Below are 26,913 nucleotides of genomic sequence, written 5' to 3'. Positions count from 1 at the left end.
TTTGTTATGCCAATTGACCTAGATGTCCCCTGAAACCATGGTCCCCAGACCCCTGCCCCTGCTACTCTGTCTCTTGAAGTGTTTGGCTGTATTCAGGAAACTTCTTAGCTTTTGGTTTAGTCTAGTTGTGCTGACTTCCCCTGTAGTGTATGTTGTCCTTCCCTTCACCTAAGATAATTCTTGTCTACTATCTAGTAGCGAATAACCCTCTCCCTCCCTCCCCACCCTTGTAACCATCAAAGAATGTTTTCTTCTGTGTTTAAACCTTTTCTTGAGTTCTTATAATAGTGCTACCTAAATCTTTTTAAAAATGAGTGACTATTACTCATGGAGATGAGCCTCTCCCCACCCCTCACCTTTGTTTGGCCCTAAGCTGAAGCCCTGGTGGTGCAGTGGGTAAAGCACTTGGCTGCTAACCAAAAGGTCGGTGGTTTGAACCCACCAATCACTCTGCGGGAGAAAATGTGGCAGTCTGCTTCCGTAAAGATTTCAGCCTTGGAAACCCTATGGTACAGTTCTACTTAGTCCTGTAGGGTCGCTATGAGTCGCAATCCACTTGATGGCAATGAGTTTGGTTTTGGTTTGAGAAGGTGAAGCCTAGGTTCAGCCTTACTATATCCCCCATTCTCGACACAGTGGCATACCAGTCTGAAGTGGACTGAGTTTGCCGTTTCATCAGTAAAGCCTCACTTACTTAAGAAAGGCCCTTTTGAATAGTAGTGGTAGTAGTAGTAGCAGTAGCAGTAATAAAAATAGTTGACATTTATCAAACACTTAATAGTTTCTAGATTTGTTCTAGGTGCTTTATAAGTATTAACTGATTTGATTTCCCCAGCAAGTCTACAAAGCAGGCACCATTATTATCTCAGTTTTACAGATGGTGAAACGGAAGCACAGAGAGGTTAATTAACTTGCTCAAGGTCACACAGCTATCGAATGGCTGATAAGTAAAATTTACATTTTTGTTTTGCTTATTTAAAAGGTTTGTAATTACTATTTTCACATACTAACTGTAATTAACTGTTAATTCTTTTGTGTTTGAGCAAAGATCTTTTCGAACCTCAGTTTCTCAGCTCCAAAACATTTGCACTGAACCAGTTGATGCTGAGGGTTCCTTCTAGTGCCACATGTCTACTGGTCTACTGCATTCTTTCCTGACCTATCTTATGTTCTGTGGTCCTAATCTGTTCTGTAATACCTTATCCTACCCTTTTCTACCTCTCTGACCCTATCTCCTGGGGTAAACAGAAGTCCCATATCATTAGCGTTTTTATTTATATATAAACATTAGACATGCTAATCCTTCAACATATTTTAATTTACTTGGGCAAAACAGGGAAACTAAATAACTGTGCTGTCTCTCCCCGCTCTCCCCTCCTTCTTTACTTCTCAAAATATTTGTTTTAGGAAGCCCTTTTCTCGAAGGTAATACAAAGCCTACCACTAAGGAGTTGTTGCTGTTATTAGGTGCTGTTGAGTCGATTTTCGACTCATAGCAGCAACCGCATGTGACAGAGTAGAATAGCCTCATATTACGAGGTTGCAAATCCTACATTTCTTTCCTTGGCCCCAACATGTTCATGCAGATGAAACTAGGTTAAAAGGAACATGAAGATAACCTGAAATGGGGAAAAAGGAAGCTGAAGTCATCAAGTAAACATCAAAGCGTGTGTACAAGCATTTGCGGAAGCAGTCAGGCTCACTACTTGGGTGATGCTGTTGGAGAGTGTTCTGGGTGCACCGCATGTGTTTGAGCTTCTGGTCTTTTTCAACATCAGCTAGTGCTGCACCCCGCTCCTCACCAACCCCTGAAGTGTGAGGTCCCAGAAATTCTCCCAGAACCGTGAGATGCCCAGCTGTGAGTTCAGTGTCACACTCTGGTACAGTTTTGAGCTGAGTCATCACAAATTATAACTTACTTGACTCAGAATCAGAAAATTTTTAAAAAACAATTAATGATGTTAAAATTTGCACGCTTTTATATATGCAAGAGTTTTATGAGGTGCGTTTACCAAACCTTGAAACAAACCCAAGTTTTTGGGAAAAAGTTAAGTTCAAACCCTATAGAGTGAATTCATGCTGAAAGACGTATAACTGTAATTGTTTATATTATGTTCTGACCAGAAGGGGTTAAATCACTGCTCGAGTTGATGCATTTTCTTCCTTATGAATTAAGCACCAAAGTATGTCCACTTCATCATTTCTCTTACACACCTAGCTCTTCCCTTATTATGCCTTGTCTCCACTTGCCTGCAGACGGATCTCTCCATATTTTGTTTCTGACTCTAAATAATCATGATCACTAACGGTGAGAGAGCACTGGTTAATGAGATGGCTGTGGGATGTTGAGAAAGTTCCGTTTTGTATATAAAGCCATGCCTGTCTTTTTTAGAATGTAATTTTCATCTTCTGACAGAGAACATCTGTCACACATCTACCTTTTCTGCTCAGCATTTTGATTTGTGGTTGATCATTTTCTTCCTCTTTTAATATGGGAGGGTTGTGAATCAGAACTGGATTCTGTCAAATAAGAAGGTGTGTGTGTTGAACTTGGCACACACCATTGCCCCTGCCATCAGAAGGGCCTGCTAAGTGAGGGTCATGATGACCTTCTCCTGGGTTCTAGTTCAATCGATAACCCAGAAACAAAGGTAATTACTTTATGCAAAATCACCTCTTGAATTTTCTGCTCTACAGTATTTACAGTTAGAGGCAAACAAATTCTGCAATATGTACATGCTTTCTATCAAGGATGTAGCACAAATGTAAACAAAGTGTCCTTTTAAGTCAATATTTGCTAAGAAAAGGACAGGGTGTTCTTGGTATTATTATGGCATATAAGACTTCACAAACTAATAAAAACATTGAATTTGCTACATATTTATGCACAAGTATTACGAGGCATAACAGGGGGAAAAAAAACCATAGGCCACTCTTTTAAGAAAATCAAATCCACACATGCTTTGGTAGGCAAAAAGGTTTGTACTTACATGTATCATGGATGGAATCTTCTGCCCGGTCTCTCATGGGGGATAAAGCAGCTTTAGATATTTCATTAGAAAACAAAGTTCCTTCTTTATTGGATTCTTCACATGAAACTAAATAGATGAATAATGTATATGTCTATAGGGTCACTATGAGTCGGAATCCACTGGATGGCTTGTGGTTTTGGTTTTCTATGCCAATTAAAAAAAAAAAAAAAGAGCCCTGTGATTTGTGTAGCTGTGACTAAGAGGAATCAATTAATATGTGAAGACAAACCAGATGGAAAATGAGAGAATAAATGGGTGGAAAATTCCACAACTCAAAATCCCATCCTCTCTCAAGGACAAGATTGTTACTTGAGAAGGCTCTGTTGAATTTTTGGCATTCTTGCATTATCTCACTTTGAAGATGGAATGTAAGCCACTGTGAAGGAAGCTCAGTTAGATTTGCTGTGGTTTTTTGGTAACACTGATTTCCCTAAACTTAAGTAAATAGTTAATGCTTCTAGAGTGTTGAGTGTTAATCGTCTCTCTCAGTGGAAATAACAGCTTTATCCTTGGGAAGTCTGTGGCAAATTTGCTTTTCGTGGAATGCCTACCGTTAACCCAGAAAGAGACTCACTCTTTTCTACAGTCTTTGATGTTAGAATTTTGATGTTAGAATATACTTTTATATTCTACTGTTAATCCTATGGAGTGTTGTTATAAGCTCATTTGCTATAGAAGTCTCCAGGATTGCCAACAGATGGGGTTGGTGGAAGCTGAGTGAATGTTGGGGTGCCACTGACGAAGATATATTTCTCTTGTCCTTCACTGTGTGCGCAATGGTTTCATGGATAAGTTGGGTACCATTGAAAACATGTGAGACTGAACTGAAGGTTACTTTTATTATTTTCTGCTGCCCAGTTCAATTTGATTATTTTCTAGGAGTCGGAAGCATTTTTTAATCAAAACCCAAATTACCAAAGGAAACATCGAATGCAATTTAGTCCCTTAGGAATTGCATGCTATAAAAGAGAAATGGAGGATTTTTTTGGAATTTGTCTTTAAAAATGATTAATTGAAACATCTGGAATTTATATTTCTCTCTTTGTGTCTGTATTAATAGATGACAGATACTGAAAATTATGCTTAAACTTTGGTTATTGGTCAGCTTATTTAAACTAAATAGGGACTGTGCATTATGATGCAAAAAGGTCAGTTTTAAGAATCCTTAAAAGATCCTTTATCATAAATAGAATAAGGGTATAAATAGTAGTATAAGTAGTGGAATAATAAATGAATAGAAATTCTCATATTGCTTCAGAGTCTCTCGGTGGCACAGACCATTAAGTGCTTGACTACTAGCTGAAAGATTGGCAGTTTGAACCCACCCAGAGGTACCTCAGAAGACAGGCCTGGTGATCTGCTTCTGAAAGGTCACAGCCTTGAAAACTCTATGGAGTAGTTGTACTGTGTACACACGGGGTCTCCGTGAGTCAGAATCGACTTGACAGCAACTAGCAACAACAACAACATATATTGCTTCAAGATTTAGAAATATTTCTTACTGGTTTACCACTGCAATTTTTAATGCCTGCTTTAATGTTTTCCAATATAGAAAGGATTCTGAGAAAAATGTCAATATTAAAAACACACCAGATCATTGCTGGAAGAACCTGATGAATCTCAGCATAGACTGCTCACTTAGGGTTGCTATGTAAGGGATTGCTGCAATGGCATGAGCTTGGTTACAGGAACTGTCAGGCTACTGTCTTCTTTTAGGGATGCGTTAGGTCCCTCAGCATGGACCCTGAGTAGGCACCCATTAGACTTCAGAATATACACCAAACCAAAAACCAGACCCGTTGCTGTCAAGTTGATTCCGACTCATAGCGACCCTATAGGACAGAGTAGAATTGCCCCATAGAGTTTCCAAGAAGCAGCTGGTGGATTCGAACTACTATTTTTTGGTTAGCAGCTGAGCTCTTAACCACTGAATATACACTATTTTCCTTAAAAAAAAAGGTGGAGAGGGTTTTCTTATGAAGTTGTCTCTTCTTGAAATTTAGACTTTTGACAAGAATGCAATCAAGTTCTTTCCCTTTTATCAGATAAAGCATTGTATAACTCATGAAATGAAATGTCCTTGATGATAAGGCATGTAGCTTTTGAGGAATTTGAACAAACAAAGATAATATACTATTTATAGTTTTTGATAAAATTGCTGCACTGTTAATTAGAGAGGTTCTTTTGGTGAGAAGTCATGAAAGTTACTTAAAAGTAGGTAATTTATTAAAATGATTCTGAAGACTCTCATAGGCTGTAAGGAAGAATTGAACAGGCAGTTCCTGGGGAGAGGCAGTACCATGGAAATCTACAGACAGCGTCAAGTAGGAACCACATAAACATGACCGCTTTAGGGACTCTGGGTCTTTTAGTACCAAATTTCAAATCTTGGGAGAGAGCGTCTGATTGGGCCAGTGTGAGTCAGTGTCGACCTTGGACCAAATTGCTATAGTGAGAGGGACAGAGTCACACAGCACAGACCTGGCTTCTAGGGGCCCACCCACACAGTGAGCAGGGCCTCAAGAGGGAGAAGCTACGTGACTTACTGCAGCAGGGCAGCCATCATGAGGGGTGTTGAATTTTGAAATTATAGTTTCCAAGTTCTGTGTTAATTGTTTAGCATCAATATACATCCCCTGGTAGTCAAAAGTCAGGTGGTTTCTTATACTGTCAGTGTATACTATAGTTAGTATAGTTATAGGGAGAAATGTTATTGCAATGCCTGGTAATTAGTTTCAAGGAATATCATCTTTGCTAGCATAGCTCAACCCTCTTGTCAGATGCTTACCACAAGGCCATTGGAATAGAAACGTAATGAATGGGAAATAGCATAAAACCCATATTTAGTGAGTAAACACATATACAAGCTAAAATGTTTCAGGCCATGAAAACCCAAATCTGTGTATGTCCTTTGCTTCACCCGTGGGGACTTGAAAGCCCTTGTTAATTTGATCACTGATTCGATTCACCTCTATTGATGTCCTGCTCTGTGGCAGCCTCCGTGATAATCACCAGATACTCAACAATAAACATATCATAGTCCTGGCTCGCAGAGGGTTTACACTGTAGAAGGGCATTCAGTTGAATGGGCTGGAGCTAGAGTTTAGGGTGAGTAGAGTGTACTACTGAGGAAGGCAGTCTCAGAACCCAACACTTCTAAGAGACTCCTGCTTTGGCTTATCCTTCTACACTGAGCAGAATAAGCTGCACATTCTTCTGAAATTGTCCTTGACAAGATAACCACAGAAGGGGCCATAGATGGCCTCAGCCTGCCTCTATGTACAGACTTAAAATGCTAATGAAGGAAAGTCAACCTCTTCCTCCATCCTGGGGGATCAAACTCTTGTCTAAAGAAAATGCATAGTCATCCCAAGCCCTGAGTGCCTGCGTAGAGGTCAGTCCTGAATATTCACAATAAATTTGCATGTCCTTGTCTGCTCTCTGTAAAAGTCCACCTCCCCAACCTGCCTTCGAGGAGTCTTGGAGGCAGCAGCCCCAATTGCTCCTTTCCTTGTACAAGGAAATAAAGGCATCTTTCTGATCTCCCACCTCGGCCTCTTGTTTATTGGCTGTAACAAGTCTTGCTGAGCAAAACCTGGGGCTTTCACCTGGCAACACTATGGGAGTACATTTCAGAGACACCGACACAGTTATATGGGCCTGGATACCAGGGAGACGTTCTGGAAAAGTAAACATGTAAACAGAAACTGAAGGAAAGTGGAGCTGGGAAAGAGGACAGATAACAGGCAATGATAAAACGTATCAGCCAGAATGTGCAAAATCCTGGAAGCAACAGAGGGCATTTCTTCACCTGGAGAACTGCAGTTAGAACTGTATAGATTATGGAGATTAAGGTGGGGCGTGTCATCATCTGAGGCTAAAGAGATAAGCAGGGAGAATGAAAGGTACATGAGTCATGTTAAGGAGTTTGGGCTTAGTTTTGAAGATAATGGGATCCTATTTATTAAAAGTGTTTTTAACTGGGAGATACATGATCAGATTTTTGAGTTAGAAAAATTACTATGGAGATTGGACTAGAGCAGGAAAAACTGTAGGCGGGAACATTATTTAAGAGAAAAATAGGAATCAAGGGAGCGAGAAAGAGCAAGCAGAGGTAGTGTTAGTGGCAATGGAAAGAAATGGATTTTATTCTTGTTGCCAGCATTGTCATCGTCATCAACATCATCTCACAGCAACTACTATCAAAGCACCTCTCAGTATAAACTATATGGTTATGGTACAAAGGAATTAGAACTAATTCCAGGTTTCTGTAGGGCTTCATAACACACGCACACGCACATATGGAGCCCTGTAGATGTAAGGCACCTGATAGAGACAAAGCAAGAGTAAAGTCTTCTCCAAAAGGAAAGCTCTGTGTTTTCACTGCTCTTGGGTAAATAGGTTGGGCTATATGCCCTGGGTAGTGCAAATGGTTATCATGCTTGGCTGCTAACTGAAAGGTTGGTGGTTCGAGTTCACCTAGAGGCACCTCAGAGGAAAGACCTGGCAGTCTACTTCCAAAAAATCAGCCATTGAAAACCCTATGGAGCACAGTCCTCCCCTGACACACATGGGATCGCCATGAGTCAGAATCAAATTGACAGCAACAGGTTTTTATTGGGTATGTGTATATTTAAACTGCCAAATTATTTTCCCAACTGGCTACATCATTTTGCTTCCCCATCAACATTATGCAGAAATTCCAGTTACTCCACATCCTCACCAACACTTGGTATTGTCAGTCTTTTTAATTTTACCCATTCTAGTGGATGATTATTTTATTGTGGTTTAAAAACATGTCCACACAAATATATGCACTTGAATGTTCATAGCTTCTTTATTCTTAATAGCCCCAAACTGGAAACAATCTATATGTCCATCAAACTGGTGACAAATAAAATGGATAAACAAACTGCAGTGTTGCCATACAATGGAATACTACTCAGCAGTAAAAAAGGAATGAACTACTGATACACGTACCCTCCAGGATGAACCTCAAAAGCTAAGTGAAAGAATCCAGACAGGAAATACTACGTACTGTATGATTCTATTTATATGAAATTATAGAAAAGATAAAGCTATAATGACAAAGTAAATCAGTCATTTCCAGGGTCTGGGAGTGAGAGGAAGGGATGACTGCAAAGAGATATTAGGTAACTTGCTGGGGTGATGGGACTGTTCTATATCAGTGTTTCCCAATAGAAATATAATGCTGTCAGAAATGCGAGCCACATATGTAATTTAAAATTTTCTAGTTGCCACATTATAATAAGGAAAAAGGAACAAGTGACATTAATTTTAATGATGTTATTTAACTCAGTATTTCAAAATATGATCATTTCAATATGTCATTAATATAAAACTCAATGAGATATTTTATATTATCTTTTTAATACTAAGTTTTCAAAATCTACTGTGTATGTTACAATTATAGCACATCTCAGTTCAGACTAGCTACTCAGCTCATGTCTCCCATATTGGACAGTGCAGGTCTACATCATGACTTAGTGATGGTTACATGAATGTGTACATTTGTCAAAGCTTATCAAATTTTGCGCTTAAAATTGACGAATCTTATTGTATGTAAATTAAACATCAACAATTTTTTTTTTTTAAAGAAAAACTCAAAGAGTCTGAGAAGGTATCTGGATAAATAATGGGACTTCATTCTAGAAAGTGGAGCGTCCTCTTCCTGATTCTGTCTTTGCTAGAAGATAAGAAAGGCAGCTCTGAGAAGGCGCTAACGGGGACGGTTATTTCTCTCTGTTTCTTCGAGATCCCTAAATGGTGACACTGCAAAGATACAGGGTCCTTATAACCTCTTTAGGGGCAGAGTGTTGGAGATCCTGATATTGGCACCTTTGAGAACAATCACTGGTGAGACTGAAGCAAACCTAAACCAACCAAAGAAATCTTCTCTTTTGCAAGGCAAATTTCTGGTGATGCAAAGACAGAGAGGAGATTTCTTCTTTTTTTCTTGTTGCAGGGTACTGTGCGTTCTGGAATAAGATATTGAAAGTAACAAAATATCCCTAAAGCACCCTTTCCACACACACACACATACACGCACACACATGCACACAGACACGCGGAACCTTGCTTTATTAGCTGACATTCTCCTTTTTGAAAGGGCTGGAGCAGGCAGAGCTGGATGCCAATCGGGTGGCTCATATTTGGTTAGTGTCCTGTGCTACCTCATGGACTCCCTGAAGTCAGAGATTATATTTTATCATTAGCTCTGTATACTCAGTTTCTTGTCCAGTGCCTGGCAAATGGCAGATGCTCAGTAAGTATTTATTTTTTATCAAAGTTCTTTGACAGAAGCATACCCATCATATTCTAGGGATTCCTTCTTTTTTTTTTTCCCCCTATATATATATATACATTTGATTGTACTTTAGATGAAGGTTTACAGAACAAACTAGCTTCTCATTAAACAATCAGTACACATATTGTTTAGTGACGTTGGTTACCAACCCCATGACATGTCAACACTCTCCCTTCTCGACCTTGGGCTCCCTGTTATCAGCTTTCCTGTCCCCTCTTGCCTTCTAGTCCTTGCCCCTGGGCTGGTGAGAACCTTTAGTCTCGTTTTGTTTTATGTTGTTGTCAGATGCCATCGAGACGTTTCTGACTCATAGCGACCCCGTGTACAACAGAATGAAACACTGCCTGGTCCTGGGCCATCCTCACAATCGTTGTTTTGCTTAAGCCCATTGTTGCAGCCACTGTGTCAATCCATCTCATTGAGGGCCTGTCTAATGTTTGGCTGAAGGGTGAACCTCAGGAGTGACTTCATTACTGACCTAAAAGGGTGTCCGGGGGCTGTACTCTCAGGACTTCTCCAGTCTCTGTCAGGCTAGTAAGTCTGGTCTTTTTTTGTGAGTTAGAGTTTTGTTCTACATTTTTCTCCAGCTTGTTGGGGACCCGCTATTGTGATCTCTGTCAGAGCAGTCAGTGGTGGTAGCCAGGCACCATCTAGTTGTGCTGGACTCAGTCTAGTGGAGGCTGTGCTAGTTGTGGTCCATTAGTCCTTTGGACTAATTTTTCCCTTGTGTCTTTAGTTTTCTTCATTCTCCCTTGCTCCTGACAGGGTGAGACCAGTGGAGTATCTTAGATGGCCACTCACAAGCTTTTAAGACCCCAGATGCTACTCACCAAAGTAGAATGTAGAACATTTTCCTTATAAACTATGTTATGCCAATTGAGCTAGATGTTCCCCCAGACCATGGTCCCCACAGCCCTCAGCCCAGTAATTCGGCCCCTCAGGGAGTTTAGATGTGTCTATGGAGCTTCCATGACCTTGCCTTGGGCAACTTGTGCTAGCTCCCCCAGTACTGTGTGCTGTCTTACTCTCCATCAAAGTCACCACTTATCTATTGTCTAGTTAGTGCTTTTCCCTCCCCACCCTTCCCCTCCCTTGTAACCATCAAAGATTGTTTCTTTCTGTGTGAAAACCTTTTTTTGAGTTTTTATAATAGTGATCTCATACAGTATTTGTCCTTTTGTGATTGGCTTATTTCACTCAGCATAATGCCCTCCAGATTCATCCATGTTGTGAGGTGCTTCGAAGATGCATCATTGTTCTTTATTGTTGCGTAGTACTCCATTGTGTGTATGTACCATAGTGTGTTTATCCATTCATCTTTTGACGGGCACTTAGGTTGTTTCTATCGTTTTGCTATTGTAAACAATGCTGCAATGAACATGGGTGTGCATATGTCTACTCATATGATAACTCTTATTTCTCTAGGATATATTCCTAGGAGTGGGATTGCTGGATCATATGGTATTTCTATTTTTAGCTTTCTAAGGAAGAAGGCACCATATCATTTTTCAAAATGGTTGTATCATTTTGCATTCCCACTAGCAGTGCATAAGAGTTCCGATCTCCCCACAGCCTCTCCAACATTTGTTATTTCCAGTGTTTTTGATTCGTACCAGTAATGCCAGGGTGAGATGATACCTCAGCGTGGTTTTCATTTGCATTTCTCTAATGGCTAGTGATGGCGAGCATTTCCTCATGAGTCTGTTGGCTGCTTGAATGTCTTCTTTGGTGAAGTGTCTGTTCATTTCCTTTGCCCATTTTTGAATTGGATTGTTTGTCTTTTTGTTGTAGAAGTGTTGGATTTTCTTGTAGATTTTAGAGATTAGACCTTTGTCTGATTTGTAATGTCCAAAAATTTTTTCCCAGTCTGTAGGTTCTCTTTTTAGTCTTTTGGTGAAGTCTTTTGATGAGCATAAGTGTTTAATTTTTAGAAGATCCCAGTTATCTACCTTATCTTCTGGAGTTTGTGTGTTGTTAGTTAAGGTTTGTATCCTGTTAATGCTGTGTATTAGGGCCTCTGATGTTGAACCTATTTTTTCTTCTATGATCTTTGTAGTTTTTGGTTTTATATTTAGGTCTTTGATCCATTTTGAATTAGTTTTTGTGTCTGATGTGAGGTATGGGTCCTGTTTCATTTTTTTGCAGATGGACACCCAGTTTTGCCAGCACTATTTGTTAAAAAGACTGTCTGTTCCCCATTTGATGGACTTTGGGCCCTTGTCAAAGATCAGGTGACCATAGGTGGATGGATTTACATCAGGTTCTCAGTTCTGTTCCATTGGTCAATGTTTCTGTCGTTGTACCAGTACCAGGCTGTTTTGACTATCGTAGTTGTATAGTAAGTTCTGAGGTCAGGTAGTGCGAGTCCTCCTACTTTATTCTTCTTCAATAATGCTTTACTTATCTGGGGCCTCTTCTTTTCCATATAAAGTTAATGATGAGTTTTTCCATCTCTTTGAAGAATGCTGTTGGTATTTGAATCAGGATTGCATTGTATTTGTAAATTGCTTTGGGTAGAATTGTCATTTTTACAATGTTGAGTCTACCTATCCATGAGCATGGTATGTTTTTCCATTTATGTATATCTCTTTTGGTTTCTTTACAGTTTTCTTTGTATAGGTCTTTACATCCCTGGTTGGATTTACTCCTAAGTATTTTTTTTTTTAGGGGCTATTATAAATGGTATTGTTTTCCTGATTTCCTTTTTGTCATTCTCTTTATTGGTCTATAGGAATCCAGTTGATTTTTGTATGTTTATCTTGTATCCTGCTACTCTGCTGAATCTTTCTGTTAGTTCCAGTAGTTTTCTTATGGAGTCTTTAGGGTTTTCTATGTATAGTATCATATCATCTGCAAATAGGGACAGTTTTACTTCTTCATTACCAATTTGGATGCCCTTTATTTCTTTTTCTTGCTTTATTGCTGTAGCTTGAACTTCCAGCACAATGTTAAATAGGAGTGGAGATAAAGGGCATCCTTGTCTTATTCCTGTTCTGAAAGGGAATGTTTTCAGCCTCTCTCCATTAAGAATGATGTTGGCTGTTGGTTTTGGATACATGCCCTTTTTTTATGTTGAGGAATTTCTGTAGGGTTTCCTTCTTGTGCAGTTCACTCACTTCTTATTTCTCAGAATGGCATGGGAATGTCTATAGGGGGGATTAGAGGCAAGGCCCAGATCTTCTTGAAGCTAATATTCCTCAGGTATAGAATGCTTTTAAGTTCTCTGGCACTTGGGACTCCAGAATTGTGGAGAAAACCCTTAAAAATCTATCAACAAATCTTCACTATCAATTTCCGTATAATGTCTTCCTTATGCTAAACTAATTTTTGAAGTTATTAGTTAATAATTACTGCCAGGGGAGGAAATACTATTAATGGCTAGCTATAACAGTTAGAAAGAGCCCTGGTGGTGCAGTGGTTAAAGAGCTTGGCCGCTAACTGAAAGGTCGGCAATTTGAACCCACCAGCGGCCCCGTGGGAGAAAAGACCTGGTGATCGGCTCCTGTAATGTTTTCAACCTAGGAAACCCTATGAGGCAGTTCTACTCTGTCCTGTAGTGTCGCTAGGAGTTGGAATTGACTTGATGGCACACAACAACATATCAGTTAGGCAAAGATGTCACTTTGTTGACTGAGGTGTACCTGACTCAAGCTGTGGTCTTTTCAGTCACCTCATATGCATGTGAAAGTTGGATAATGAAAAAGAAAGACAGAAGAAGAATTGATGCATTCGAACTGTGATGCTGGTGAAGAATATTGAATATATCATGTATTGCCAAAAGAGTGAACATATCAGTCTTAGAAAAAATACAACCAGACTGTTCCTTAGAAGCGATGATGGTGAGACTTTGACTCGTTTACTTTGGATACATCATCAGGAAAGACTGGTTGCTAGAAAAGGTACTAATAATTGGTAAAGTAGAGGGCCGGTTAAAATAAGGGAAACCCTCAATGAGATGGATTGACACAGTAGCCACAACAATGGACTAAAACATACCAATGGTCATGAAGATGGTGTAGGACCAGCCAACATTTCGTTCAGTTATATATAAGGTCCCCATAAGTTGGAGCTGACTTGGTGGCAACTAACAACGACATATCAGTCCGGATTCTTTCAGTTGCAAGTAATACAATATCTAACACAAACTAGCTTAAGCAAAGTATAAAAACTTCCATCTGGCTTCAGGGCTGGCTTTAAACAGGGCTTAATGATATGGCCATGGGGAGTTCCTCTCATCAGTTTTGGTTCCCCTTCCTCTGAGTCAGTTCCATTTTCAGGCAGGCCCTTCTCTCATGGCTGCAAGATACTTACTAAACCAAAAAAACCAAACCCATTGCCATTAAGTCGATTCTAACATTCGGCGACCCTGTGTGTTACAGTTTATAACTGAGCTCCATAGGGTTTTCTTGGCTGTAATCTTAATGGAAATAGCTTGCCCGGCCTTTCTTCCTCAATGCTGCTGGGTGGGTTTGAACTGCCAATCTTTAGGATAGTAGTAGGGACTGTAAAATCCTTCCTCGTGTAAATCCTGCATAAAAAAGTGAGAGTTTTTGTTGTGGCATCCCTGTCTAAGGTCTCATTGGCTCTGACTGGTTCATGTAACCATCTGTAAATTAGTCATTATGACCAAGAGTATGGGAAATATCGATTAGCTTTGACCTGGTCTTCTGCATGGGCCAGCTTGGAGGAGGAGTTGCTTATCCCAGGGGAAATCTGTGTCCAGTTACCAGGAGATGGGTAAATAAATGCTAGGTCGCAAAAACAACTGATGGCATGTGGTCCATTCTTCTCCCCATCTGGACCCACAGCAAACATTGGTAATCAGTCATATACTTTTTCTCACCATACCTGGACGTGGCTTCAGCAACATTGTTGATCCAGTGCTCTAGTCAGACACTAACAACCCAGCAGGATTAGCAAGTAAAGTGGACACTTTATGCCAACACAGGCCTAGATGCAGAAAATACCTGGAAATTATTAGAGAAAGGCATGTTTTCTCACTGGTGAATCAAGGCAGAAGCAGACAGACTCCATGAATTCTATAATAAAACAACCTAATTGCCACGGAGTTGACTCTGACTCATGGCAACTCCATGTATGTCAGAGTAGAGCTATGCTCCATTATGGTTTTCAGTGGTTGATTTTTCAGAAGTAGATTGCCAGGCCTTTCTTCCAAGCTGCCCTCTGGGTAGACTCAAACCCCCAAGCTTTCGGTTAACAGCTGAGCGTGTTAACCATTTGCATCACCCAGGGACTCCAGAAGAATTATAGTAAGGCTAAAATTTATCATTGATGAGCATTTTTAGTTGCCTCCCCCTTTTTTTTGTTTCTGTGCGTACATGTGCGTATGTGTGCATGTGTTTAGTTTATTAATAAGAAATATTTTGTTTATAGGTTCTGGGAAATTCTCTGGAGTTATGGAATAGTAGTAAAATTGTTCTTTTCAGGGTGGTCATTAAAAGCTTTGGAAAATATTCAGTGATTGCAGTGGGCACGACGTGGCCAAAATAACTACGTATTTTCCTACAAGAAAAATGCAAAACATAAACAAATGAAATCAGACTCAAACAGATGGGTTTCCCTCTGGGGCACAGTGGTCAGGATTTCAGGAATTTTAAGTCTGAACCCTGCCTCCCCACCATTGCACCCAGGACTGGCATGTAGGTGACCATCCGTGTGACTGCCGGGATCTCAGAGGCCCTGCTCCCCTGTGCCACCTTCCCAAGTGCTTCTAGCACTGGCTTGCTTAGGCCAGAAATTCCACAATTAAACTCATTCTTGGGATTTTAAAGCTTTTCCTCCTTTGTCTTCTCTTCAAATACCCTTAGAAGAGCCCCTGTGAAGAAGAAACCATTAAGTTCTACTGGTGCTTTACAACTCCCTAGTAGGAGTGTTAGATTGTCCTTTGAAAGCAGGTTTTATTATACCAGAAGTGAGAAGAGTTGGAGTAGGGGACAGGATATGTGCCAAAAAATGTCCAGAAAGGGGAGGCTGAGAAAGCCAGACAGACTTTACCTACCTCTCACTTTGTTGTGGGGGCTTAGCTGCAGCCTTGGGGATGCAATTTGAGAGCCAGCCTCAGTGTGTTTATTCTGTCCATCCATCTCACATTAGTTTAACAGACATTTACTGAGCCCCTGCCATGCCCAGGGCACTGAGGGGAAAACAAAGATGTCGTTTCTGACTGATGAATCAATTACCTAATCACTTAAGGTGGAAAAATAGTAAGGTTGCTCTGCTTTGCATAGTGTCTCAAAAGTTTTTTAGTCCATGGTCCTAAAATTACTCTATGATTATTTGTGCCCTCCAGTCTAGAAAAGTATGTTATTTTATCAGTTACAAAATGTTGTACTCTCTCTCAATATTCTTTGAGAGTTTAGCAAGTAAGCCAATATGATAATGCTGAAAACATTTCACTTTGTCAATTCTGCAGTATATTTATACGGTTGTCCTCAGTAATATCTCCATCTGTCTCCTCTTCTCTCTGTCTCTACTTTCCTCCCTCCATCCCCTTCTTGCTCTCCTACTTTCTAGTACCCTTTCTCCTTTTTCTGTTTTACAATTCTCCTTTTATGATGCTCCCTGCCTTCCTCTTCTCTCTCCTCTCTCTTCTCTGCCCTCTTTCCTCTCTTTGGTTCTGCTTAGTCCTCCCCACTCTTCTTCTTTTTCTTCTTCTCTCTTTCTTCTCCTTCCTCTCCCCCTCTCTCTTCCCTCTCTGCCCCTTTTTCCCTTTCTCTCTCCGTCAGTTCTGCCTCTTTTAAGGTTTGGCGTCCTTCATTCTCACTGCATACAGACTTCCATGTGGTGAAGAAAAGGGAGAGTCTGACCTCTCATAGCTTTAAATTTACACCAGTCCAGCCTTGATCATACAGAGAAAGAAGAGAAGTCCACTCTTATTGTATCCATCTATAAATTACTTCAGTCTAACCCGGCTAGGGTTATGTCTATGTTCCTGAGTCAGTCACCCAGGTCAGGGGACAGTCACCCTGACCACCTGGTTGTGGGCCCACCCTGCAGCCAGGGCCCTGTGGTTACTGTGATTGGCAGTTCCACCAGAGCTAACTGGGGATAAAGAGAGTGATCCTCCCCAAAGTGGGAGTGTTATTACCAGGAGAAATTAGGGAAGGATACTAGACAGGAAAAAACAAAATAGAACAAAAAGCAATGCCAGTCCCCCACTGCCTCCACCCACGTCTAGAAGAAATTTGTTTTGAGATCATACATCCTAAGAAATACCTTAGGCTCTGAAGTAAGCTTTTCTGGATAAAATTCACTAAAGACAAACTAAAGTCTGTGCATATTTATTTTCATGCTGTCCTGATAAATTGACATTGAATTCAAGTCATTATTTCCTATTGAAGGTGGTAGCTAACATGTTATTTAGCAAACCTGATTAATCATCCAGTTCTCTTGGGGAACTTTAATTATCCCTCCCCTTCCTCCAACACTATGGCTGCTAACCAAAAGGTTGGCAGTTTGAATCCACCAGCTGCTCTTTGGAAACCCTTTGGGGCAGTTCTACTCTGTCCTACAGGGTCACTATGAGTAGGAATTGACTCAATGGCAACGTTTTTTTTTTTTTTCTCCCCCCAACACACTCACACAACACACAGAGTCCTGGTTCCGACTCCTTGTTGACTTCTGTTAACATTTGACCCTGTTGCAGTTTAGGATCTCCAGAAGGCAGACTCTGAGACATAATTGGGATTGTAAAAGGTTTACTGAGGAGTAGCAACTGTGAAAGGGAAAAGAGAGGAAGCAGGATTGGGAAGACCTGCTGATCTGACAGTCTCTGGCAGCCCTGTGGAAAGTTCTGAAGCAAAGATTGCCTGTTAGAGGAGTGCCTCAGTGGGTGGAAATGGCCAGGCTCCTGTACTACCACCTTGCTCAGTTGTTGTCTGGGGGCCACCAGGAAAGAGCGTGACCTTGGCTTGAAAGCTGAAGGAGCTAACAGTTGGGGGCTGTCAGCTAACCACACACCGTGCAGCTGGGCAGCGATGCCCTTCTTGAAAGGGATTTAAGCTGCACGCTTCTATCTCTGCCATGGATGATCTTTAAGTATGTTGATCTGTGTTGGAGATTTACTTGTTTTATGTTTTTAGAACTTACCCCACTATCTAGAGTAGTCAGAGCAGAGTAGAGAACCTGATTAAGAGTCAGGCTGCCTTACGGATTTTTTAAAAACCCTTTCCAGAATGCAGCACATTAGACTTCTTATTAGATCATTTATTGAACTGGGGGGAAAATAACTGGGTGCTGCTGGAAGAAAAAGATGATAGTCTTCACAATATCCAGAGAATGGAGATAAATATTACTTCTCTTGGAGAAACTTGACAAGTTGGAACTAAGAACACATGATTAAACATGGGCTTTCACTGCAAATATTTAATGTCCTGGTGGAAACAAATTCTTGAGGTTTGTACTTTGGAAGATGAATAAGTCTAGCCAGTCACAACTCTGGGATTTAGAAGATTTGATTCACTAAGAGGGACAGCCTTACACAAGAAGCTCACTTTCTGTGCTTGGGTGACTGGCTGGTCTTGATGTAGACTACTGGCTTTTAGATTTCTACTCATTTCCATTCTGGCTGCCCCAGAACTGCCTCCAAATACTTCTGCAATCTTCTATAGCTCAGGGAATGAATTTGGGGGAATATCTCCCTGGAGGAGGAGATGGGGACTGAAATATATGTGACTCCAGATATCCCTTATCATTCCTGCATGGCATTTCCACATGTTTAATCTTCCTGTCATTATTTTGAGATAGTAGCTAAAGCAATCGCTCCTGCTCACTTCATTTAGACAGTGCAAAAGCTTTAAACTATGATTCCCCTGTGCCAAAAAGCACTTTATAAACAGAGATCTATCCTTTAAAATGCAGTTTTCAGAGCACAAACAACTGTCTTCCATTTTTGGCATAGAAACGGAACAACTAAAATGACTAATCTAAGTATTACAGTAAAAGTGCCGACAAAACCTTAACTGTATACTTCACATCTTTAGTAGCCCTGTAAGTACAGCTCTGCTTAAACACACATACACACATATACACACACAAAAGAAACCAAACTTCTAGAACACATTTAACTACTATCTGCCTTTATCACTGTCTTCCTTCCCATAGGAGTGTTATACTTTCATACTGACCCCCAATACCAGTCACTTATTTGTCTTGAAAGATAAATATATTTTTAAAACAAGCATCTTTATTTAATATCATTTATATTATCCTAAAAGATACTTTTATCAATTGTAATTGATCAGAATTGGGCTTGAATAGATTCATAAATATGCTGCCATATATACTTCATTAATGTGACCACTTGCATTTGTTTTTATTTTTTCCTGCACAAATCATCAAGTTTTGTGAATTGTATATCAATGAAACAGAAGCCTAAAAATGAAAATCATCTCCAGGAAATTATTTTAGAAAATATTCATTTAAAAAGATGTTTAGCACATTAACCAGTGGAACAGAATCAAGAACCCAGATATAAATCCATCCACCTATGGTCACCTGATCTTTGACAAAGGCCGAAAGTCCATTAAATGGGGAAAAGACAGTCCTTTTAACAAATGGTACTAGCAAAACTGGATGTCCATCTGTAAAAAAATGAAACAGAACCATACCTCACACCATACACAAAAACTAATTCAACATGGATTAAAGACCCAAATATAAAACCAAAAACTGTAAAGATCATAGAAGAAAAAATAGGACCAATGCTAGGGGCCCTAATATATGGCATAAATAGGATATAAACCATAACTAACAATACACAAACACCAGAAGATAAACTAGATAACTGGGATCTTCTAAAAATTAAACACTTATGCTCATCAAAAGACTTCACCAAAAGACTAAAAAGAGAAACTACAGACTGGGAAAAGTTTTTTGGCTATGACAAATCCGACAAAGGTCTAATCTCTAAAATCTGTAAGAAAATCCAACACCTGTACAACAAAAAGACAAATAGTCCAGTTGAAAAATGAGCAAAGGATATGAACAGACACTTCACCAAAGAAAACATTCAGGTGGCTAACAGACACATGAGGAAATGCTCATGATCACTAGCCATTGGAGAAACGCAAATCAAAACTACAATGAGATATCATCTTACCCCAACGTTACTGGCACAAATCAAAAAAACAGAAAATAACAAGTGTTGGAGAGGCTTAGGGGAGATTGGAACTCTTATGCACTGCTGGTGGGAATGCAAAATGATACAATCATTTTGGAAAACAACATGGCACTTCCTTAAAAAGCTAGAAATAGAAATAGAAATATGATCCAGCAGTCCTACTCCTAGGAATATATCCTAGAAAAATAAGAGCCATTGCATGAATAGACATGTGCACACCTGTGTTCATTGCAGCATTATTCACAATAGCAAAAAGATGGAGATAACCTGAGTGCTCATCAATAGATGAATGAATAAACAAACTATGGTACATACACACAATGGAGCACTGCGCAACAATAAAGAACAATGATGAATCTTCGAAGTATCTCACAACATGGATGAATCTGGAGGGCATTATGCTGAGTGAAATAAGCCAATCACAATAGGACAAATATTGTATGAGACCACTATTACAAAAACTCAAGATAAGGTTTACACACAGAAGGAAGCAATCCTTGATGGTTATGAGGGAGGGGAAGGGTGGGGAGGGAAAAACACTAACTAGACAATAGATAAGTGGTAACTTTGGTGAAGGGTAAGACAGTACATAATACTGGGGAAGTCAGCACAACTTGACCAAGTCAAAGTCATAGAAGCTTCATAGACACATCCAAACTCCCTTAGGGACTGAATTATTGGGCTGAGGGCTGGCAACCATGGTCTTGGGGAACATCCAGCTCAATTAGCATAACAATGTTTATAAAGAAAATATGCTACATCCTACTTGAGTGAGTAGCATCTGGGGTCTTAAAAGCTTGTGAGTGGCCATCTAAGGTACATCTACTGGTCCCACCCTGTCTGGAGCAAAAGAGAATGAAGAAAACCAAAGACACAAGGGAAAGATTAGTGCAAAGGACTAATGGACCGCAAGTACCACAGCCTCTACCAGAATGAGTCTAGCACAACTAGATGGTGCGTGGCTACCACCACTGACTGCTCTGACAGGGATCACAATAGAGGTCCTGGACAAAGCTGGAGAAAAATGTAGAACAAAATTCTAACTCACAAAAAGAGACCAGACTTACTGGTCTGACGGAGACTGGAGAAACCTGAGAATATGGCCCCCGGACACCATTTTAACTCAGTACTGAATTCACTCCTGAAGTTCACCTTTCAGCCAAAGATTAGACAGGCCTATAAAACAAACAGTAGCACATGTAGTTCAACCACGTTAAAAAAAATAAAAGCCCGTTGCCGTCCAGTCGATTCTGACTCACAGTAACCCTATAGGACAGAGTACAACTGTCCCATAGGGTTTCCAAGGAGTGGCTGGTGGATTCCAACTGCCGACCTTTTGGTTAGCAGCTGAGCTCTTAACCACTGCCCCACTAGGGCTCCAAGTTCAACCATGTATACGAGACTGAATGGGTACACCAGCCTAACTGGACTAATGAAAGTGAGGAACCCTAGGTGGAAAAGGGGAGAGTGTTGACACATTATGGGGTTAACAACCAGTGTCACAAAACAAATTGTGTATTGTTTAATGAAAAACTAATTTGCTCTATAAACTTTTACCTAAAGCACAATTAAAAAAAAAATGTTTAGGGTTAACAGGCTGTAAATTGGGGAAGATTTTTATTGATTGTGGTAAAATGCATATCACATAAAGTTTACCATTTTAACCATTTTTAAGTGTATAATTCAATGGCATTAATTACATTTACCATGTTGTGCAACCATCACCACTAAAACTTTTTCATCACCCCAAACAGAAACTCTGTACTCATTAAGCAATAACTCCCCATTTCCTCCTCCCCGAGCCCATGGTAACCACTAATCTGCTGTAGCTATGACTTTACCTATTCTAGATATTTCATGTAAGTGAGATCATACAGTATTTGTGTTTTTGTGTCTGGTTTATCACACTTAGCATAATGTTTTCAGGGTTCAGCCATTTTGTAGCATATATCAGAACTTCATTTCTCATTATGACTGAATAATATTCCATTGTATGTAGAGGTTCCGCATTTTGTTTATCCATTCATCTGTTGATAGACATTTGGGTTGTTTCTACCCTTAGGCTATTGTGAATAATGCTTCAGTGAACACTGGTGTACATGTATCTGTTTGAGTTCCTGCTTTCAATTCTTTTGGGTATATACCTAGGTGTAGAATTTCTGGGTCATATGATAATTCTATGTTTAACTTTTTGAGGAACTGCCAAACTTTTTTTTCCACAGCAGCTGCACCATTTAATGTTCTCACCAGCAATGGATGAGTGTTCCAATTTCTCCATATCCTGTCCAACACTGTTATTTTCAGGGGAGGATTAAAAAAAATCAAATTGATCTCTTAATACATTTGGGAATTATTCCTCAAAAGGTCATCAGCGCCATAGGTAAGTTTGCAGTCATAGCTGCCTTTCGATTCTATATTTTGTTTAAAAATTTGCAGTGAGGAGGGAATAGAGGGAGTTGGAGAGTAGGGGGTAGGGAGGGGTTTGTATATGTCTGATCTACTTTGAGACTTAGCTACGGAACACCAGATGTTATGACCAGTGTCTGTGAGTGTTTCTGTAATACTCAGTGCCAACCCGGGTGTCCCTGTTGTTTCTAGCATTGGGGTGTTTGTCATCCCCAGGAGAGCTTTTGGAGGCCTCTTACCACATGCGTGTAGGTAACAGTGTCATGTCTTTATCCTTCCACATCAGATTAGACCAAAGGCAACATCCTGAGTGTAGTTAGCACAGACTTGGAACCACACTGAATGGACTCAGGTCCCAGGTTTACCACTTGGAAAATGCATGACTTTGGACAATTTTACTTAACGTCTCTAAGTCTTAGTCTTCTTACATGTAAAGCAGGGATAATCATAGTACGTCAGAGGGCTGTTTTGAGAAGAAATGAGGTAATGTGTGTAAAGCTTGTAGCACACTGCCTGTCACAAAGAAAGTGTTCAATAAGTGATACCTATATTAACTATTATAAACAAACTAACAGAAAACACAGACTACAAAGAAGCAAGTCTGGTAGAATTTTTAGACGTAGAAATCTATTCTGGGAAAAATACACTTCAGTTAAGACTCGTTTGGTTGCAAAGAAACAAAACTTTGTTCGACCTAGCTCCAGTCAGTAAGGGCTTTAATGAAAGGTTATAGAACAATCTCACAGGACAAAGGATAAAATGTAGAGTCAGGTTCACAGAGTGGAGCTGGGAACTGGAAGCCATGACTGGGATAACTAGTATTTCAGTCTCCACATGGCCTTCCGATCTCTGCTTCTTTCCATACTTCTGCCTCCTCCTCCTCTCTCTCGGCCAGATCCCTCTGCTTACTAATCCTGCATATGGTTCCAGTTCCCACTCCCCCCTCCACCCCTAAGCCACCTATGATGCCAACAGGCTTGGGTGTCTCTTGGTTATAATTTGTGAGAGAAAATCTGATAGGCCCAGCTTGCCTTTTTGAGCCAGGTCATGTGAGTCACAGGCCATTGGCCAGCTTCTGTTTGGTCAGCTGTCCACCATGATCCAATCAGCAGTGGTACATAGCAGGTAGAGCTGCTTCTTTCAAGCCAGTGGGAAGCGCAGGTTTTCTAGAAAAGAGCAGAGTAGGAAATATCTAGTACAGGGATTTGATAGCTCTACTGATAGCAGCTTTGCTAATTGAATCCTAACGGTGGGGGCCCAATCACAGAGAAATAGAAAAGTTCTGTGAAAACTGGTAGTTAGCTTCCTTCCCCCAATGTGGCTGGGGTCAAGGCAGTTGCTCGGCAAAGAAATATCTCCCTTTCAGGGAAATAGGTCAGAACGAAAAGGACTATGTCAAATTTTTCCATGTGGAAGGATGACTTGTCAGAAGAGGTTAGAGCAAGTAACAGAACTAGGGGTAGGGGTGGGAGGTAGCTTGGGGTAGGGAGTACTTCTGGCAGGCAAGGCAAGTGGTGCTAAATCAGTGTGGCCGAGGTTGTTGAGAAACTATGATTCAGAGAGGTCAGAGGAAAGCAGGCGTGGGAGGTCCTTCGGGGCCCAGGGAAGTGGCTGACCCAACAGAGAGAAGACTTTCTAAATTTCTCTGGCCTAGAGCCCCAGGGGCCTTGTTTTACTCTCTGTTCTGGGAAGGGAGGCAGCTGTTTGTCTGATACAGCTGTTCACTGCAGGGTGAGTTTGAGCCTGATCCTCCTGTGGGGAGTTGAGTTCTCTGGAGAACCGAACCAAGGCAGCAGGTTAGTGAGGATAAGGGTTCCTCAGATTAGCAAGTCCTTGGAGCCCTGGTAACGCAGTGGTTGCAAGTTCAACTGCTAACCAAAGGGATGGCAGTTCGAATCCACCATCTGCTCCTTGGAAACCCTATGGGGCAGTTCTGCTCTGTCCCGTAGGGTTGCTATGAGTCAGAATTGACTCAATGGCAACGGGTTTGGTTTGGGCCAAAGAAGTTCCCCACATCCCCCCTATGGAAGGATAGTCTGGAGTCTGCAGCTACAGTTAAAATAAGAGAGAAGGAAGTCTGTTGCTGTGGAGGTATCTGAAAGGAGACTTAGCCCTTGAAGTAACTGATAAACTACCCAGCGTTCTCGGTCCCATTTCTGCCAAAATTCTTTGCATTTTCACTTTGGCCAGAGGAGGTGGTAGCTTGATTATGTGAAAATCCCCTGGTCTCATTTAGTTGTAATTGTCTTTTAGAAAATAATGTGACCCATTTGGTCAAGTGGATGGGAATGGGGCTTCTCTTTTTTCCTGAGCAGTTACCAAATGGCCTTAGCTGAGAGACAACAATTCGAGTTATGGACCAGTGCCCTTATGCCCGCGGCAGAGAAGGGAGAGGATGATAACTGGGAACATGGTGAGGGGAATTCCAGGGAAAGAGATCCGCAGCGGATTGAAATAACAATAGTTAATAATAATAATAATAGCCACCATTTATTTAACACCAACTGTCAGGGCCCCTGTGTCTGTCAGTTTGTCATACTATGGTGGCTTGCATGTTGCTGTGATGCTGGAAGCTACGCCACTGGTAGTTCAAATACCAACAGGGTCACTCATGGTTGACAGGTTTCAGTGGAGCTTCTGGACTAAGACAGATTAGGAAGAAGTACCTGGTGATCTACTTCTGAAAAAGTTGGCTAGTGAAAACCTTATAAATAGCAGTGGAACATTGTCTGATATATTGCCGGAAGGTGAGCCCCTCAGGTTGGAAGGCACTAAAATTATGACTGAGAAAAGTTGCCTCCTCAAAGTACAATTGACCTTAATGATGTGGATAGGGTAAAGCTTTCGGGACCTTCATTTGCTGAGGTGGCACAACTCAAAATGAGAAGAAACTGCTGCAAGCATCCATTAATAATCAGAAAGTGGAACGTATGAAGTATGAATCAAGAAAAATTGGAAATCATGAAAAAATGAAATATAACGCATAAAGATTGATATCCTAGGCATTAGTGAGCTGAAATGGACTGGTATTGACTGTTTTGAATCAGATAATCATATGATCTACTATGCCGGGAATGACGAATTGAAGAGGAATGGCACCTCATTCATTGTCAAAAAAAAACATTTTCAGATCTGTCCTGAAGTGCAATGCTGTCAGGTGTATGATAATATCCATATGCCTTCAAGGAATACCAGTTAATATTATTCAAATTTACACACCAACCACTAATGCCAAAGATAAGGAAACTGAAGAGTTTTACCAACTTCTGCAGACTGAAATTGATCAAACATGCAATCAAGATGCGTTGATAATTATTGGTGATTGGAATGCCAAAGTTGAAAACAAAGAAGGATCTGTAGTTGGAAAATTGGCCTTAGTGATAGAAAAGACGCTGAATATTGCATGATGGAATTTTGCAAGACCAACGATTTATTCATTGCATGTACCTTTTTTCAGCAACATGAACAGTGATTGTATACGAGGACCTCACTGGATGGAAAACACAGGAATCAAATCAACTACATCTGTGGAAAGAGACGATGGAAAAACTCAATATCATTAGTTAGAACAACGCCGGGGGCTGACTGTGGAATAGATGATCAATTGCTCATATGCAAGTTCAAACTGAGGCTGAAGAAAAGTAAACAAGTCTATGAGAACCAAAATATGACATTGAGTGTATCCCATCTGAATTTGGAGACCATTTCAAGAATAGATTTGACTTGTTAAACATTAATGACTGAAGACCAGATGAGTTGTGGAATGACATTAATGGCATCATATGTGAAAAAAGCAAAAGATCATTAAAGAGACAGGAAAGAAAGAAACGACCAAAATGGATGTCAGGAGGGAATCTGAAACTTGATCATGAATGCAGAGTAGCTAAAACAAATGGAAGAAATGATGAAGTAAAAGAGCTGAACAGAAAATTTCAAAGGGCAGCTTGAGAAGACAAAGTATTATAATGAAATGTGCAAGGTCCTGTAGTTAGAAAACCAAAAGGGAAGAACACACACGGCATTTCTCAAGTTGAAAGAACCGAAGAAAAATTCAAGTTTCGAGTTACAGTTTTGAAGGAGTCTATGGGAAAAATACTGAACAACACAGGAAGCATCAAAAGAAGATGGAAGGAATATACAGAGTCACTGTACCAAAAAGAATTGGTCAACGTTCAACCATTTCAGGAGGTAGCATATAATCAAGAAGTGATGGTACTGAAGGAAGAAGTCCAAGCTGCACTGAAGGCATTGGCGAAAAACAGGACTCCAGAAATGGACGGAATGCCAATTGAGATGTTTCAACAAATAGATGCAGCGCTGAAAGTGCTCACTCATCTATGCCAAGAAGTTTGGAAGACAGCTAACTGGCCAACTGAAGGGAAGAGATCTATATTTGTGCCCATTCCAAAGAAAGGTGATCCAACAGAATTTGGAAATTATTGATCGATATCATTAATATCACACACAAGTAAAATTTTGCTGAAGATTATTTAAAAGCAGTTGCAGCAGTACACTGACAGAGAACTGCTATAAGTTCATGCCCGAATTCAGAAGAGGACATGGTACGAGGGCTATCATTGCTGATGTCAGGTGGATCCTGGCTGAAAGCAGAGAATACCAGAAGGATATTTGCCTGTGTTTTATTGACTATGCAACGGCGTTCGACTGTGTGGATCATAACAAATTATGGGTAACATTGCAAAGAATAGGAATTCCAGAACACTTAATTGTGCTCATTTGGAACCTGTACATAGACCAGGAGGCAGTCTTTCAAAGAAAGCAAGGGAATACTTTGTGGTTTAAAATCTGGAAAGGTGTGCATCAGGGTTGTATTCTTTTACCATACTTATTCAATCTGTATGCTGAGCAATAATCCGAGAAGCTGGACTATAGGAAGAAGAACATGGCATCAGCATGGGAGGAAGACTCATTAACAACCTGTGATATGCAGATGACACAACCTTGCTTGCTGAAAGCAAAGAGGACTTGAAGCACTTACTGATGAA

This window comes from Trichechus manatus, unplaced genomic scaffold, assembly GCF_000243295.1.
Source record: "Trichechus manatus latirostris isolate Lorelei unplaced genomic scaffold, TriManLat1.0 scaffold00123, whole genome shotgun sequence".
NCBI lineage: Eukaryota > Metazoa > Chordata > Mammalia > Sirenia > Trichechidae > Trichechus > Trichechus manatus.
Note: the sequence above shows the minus strand (reverse complement) of the source record.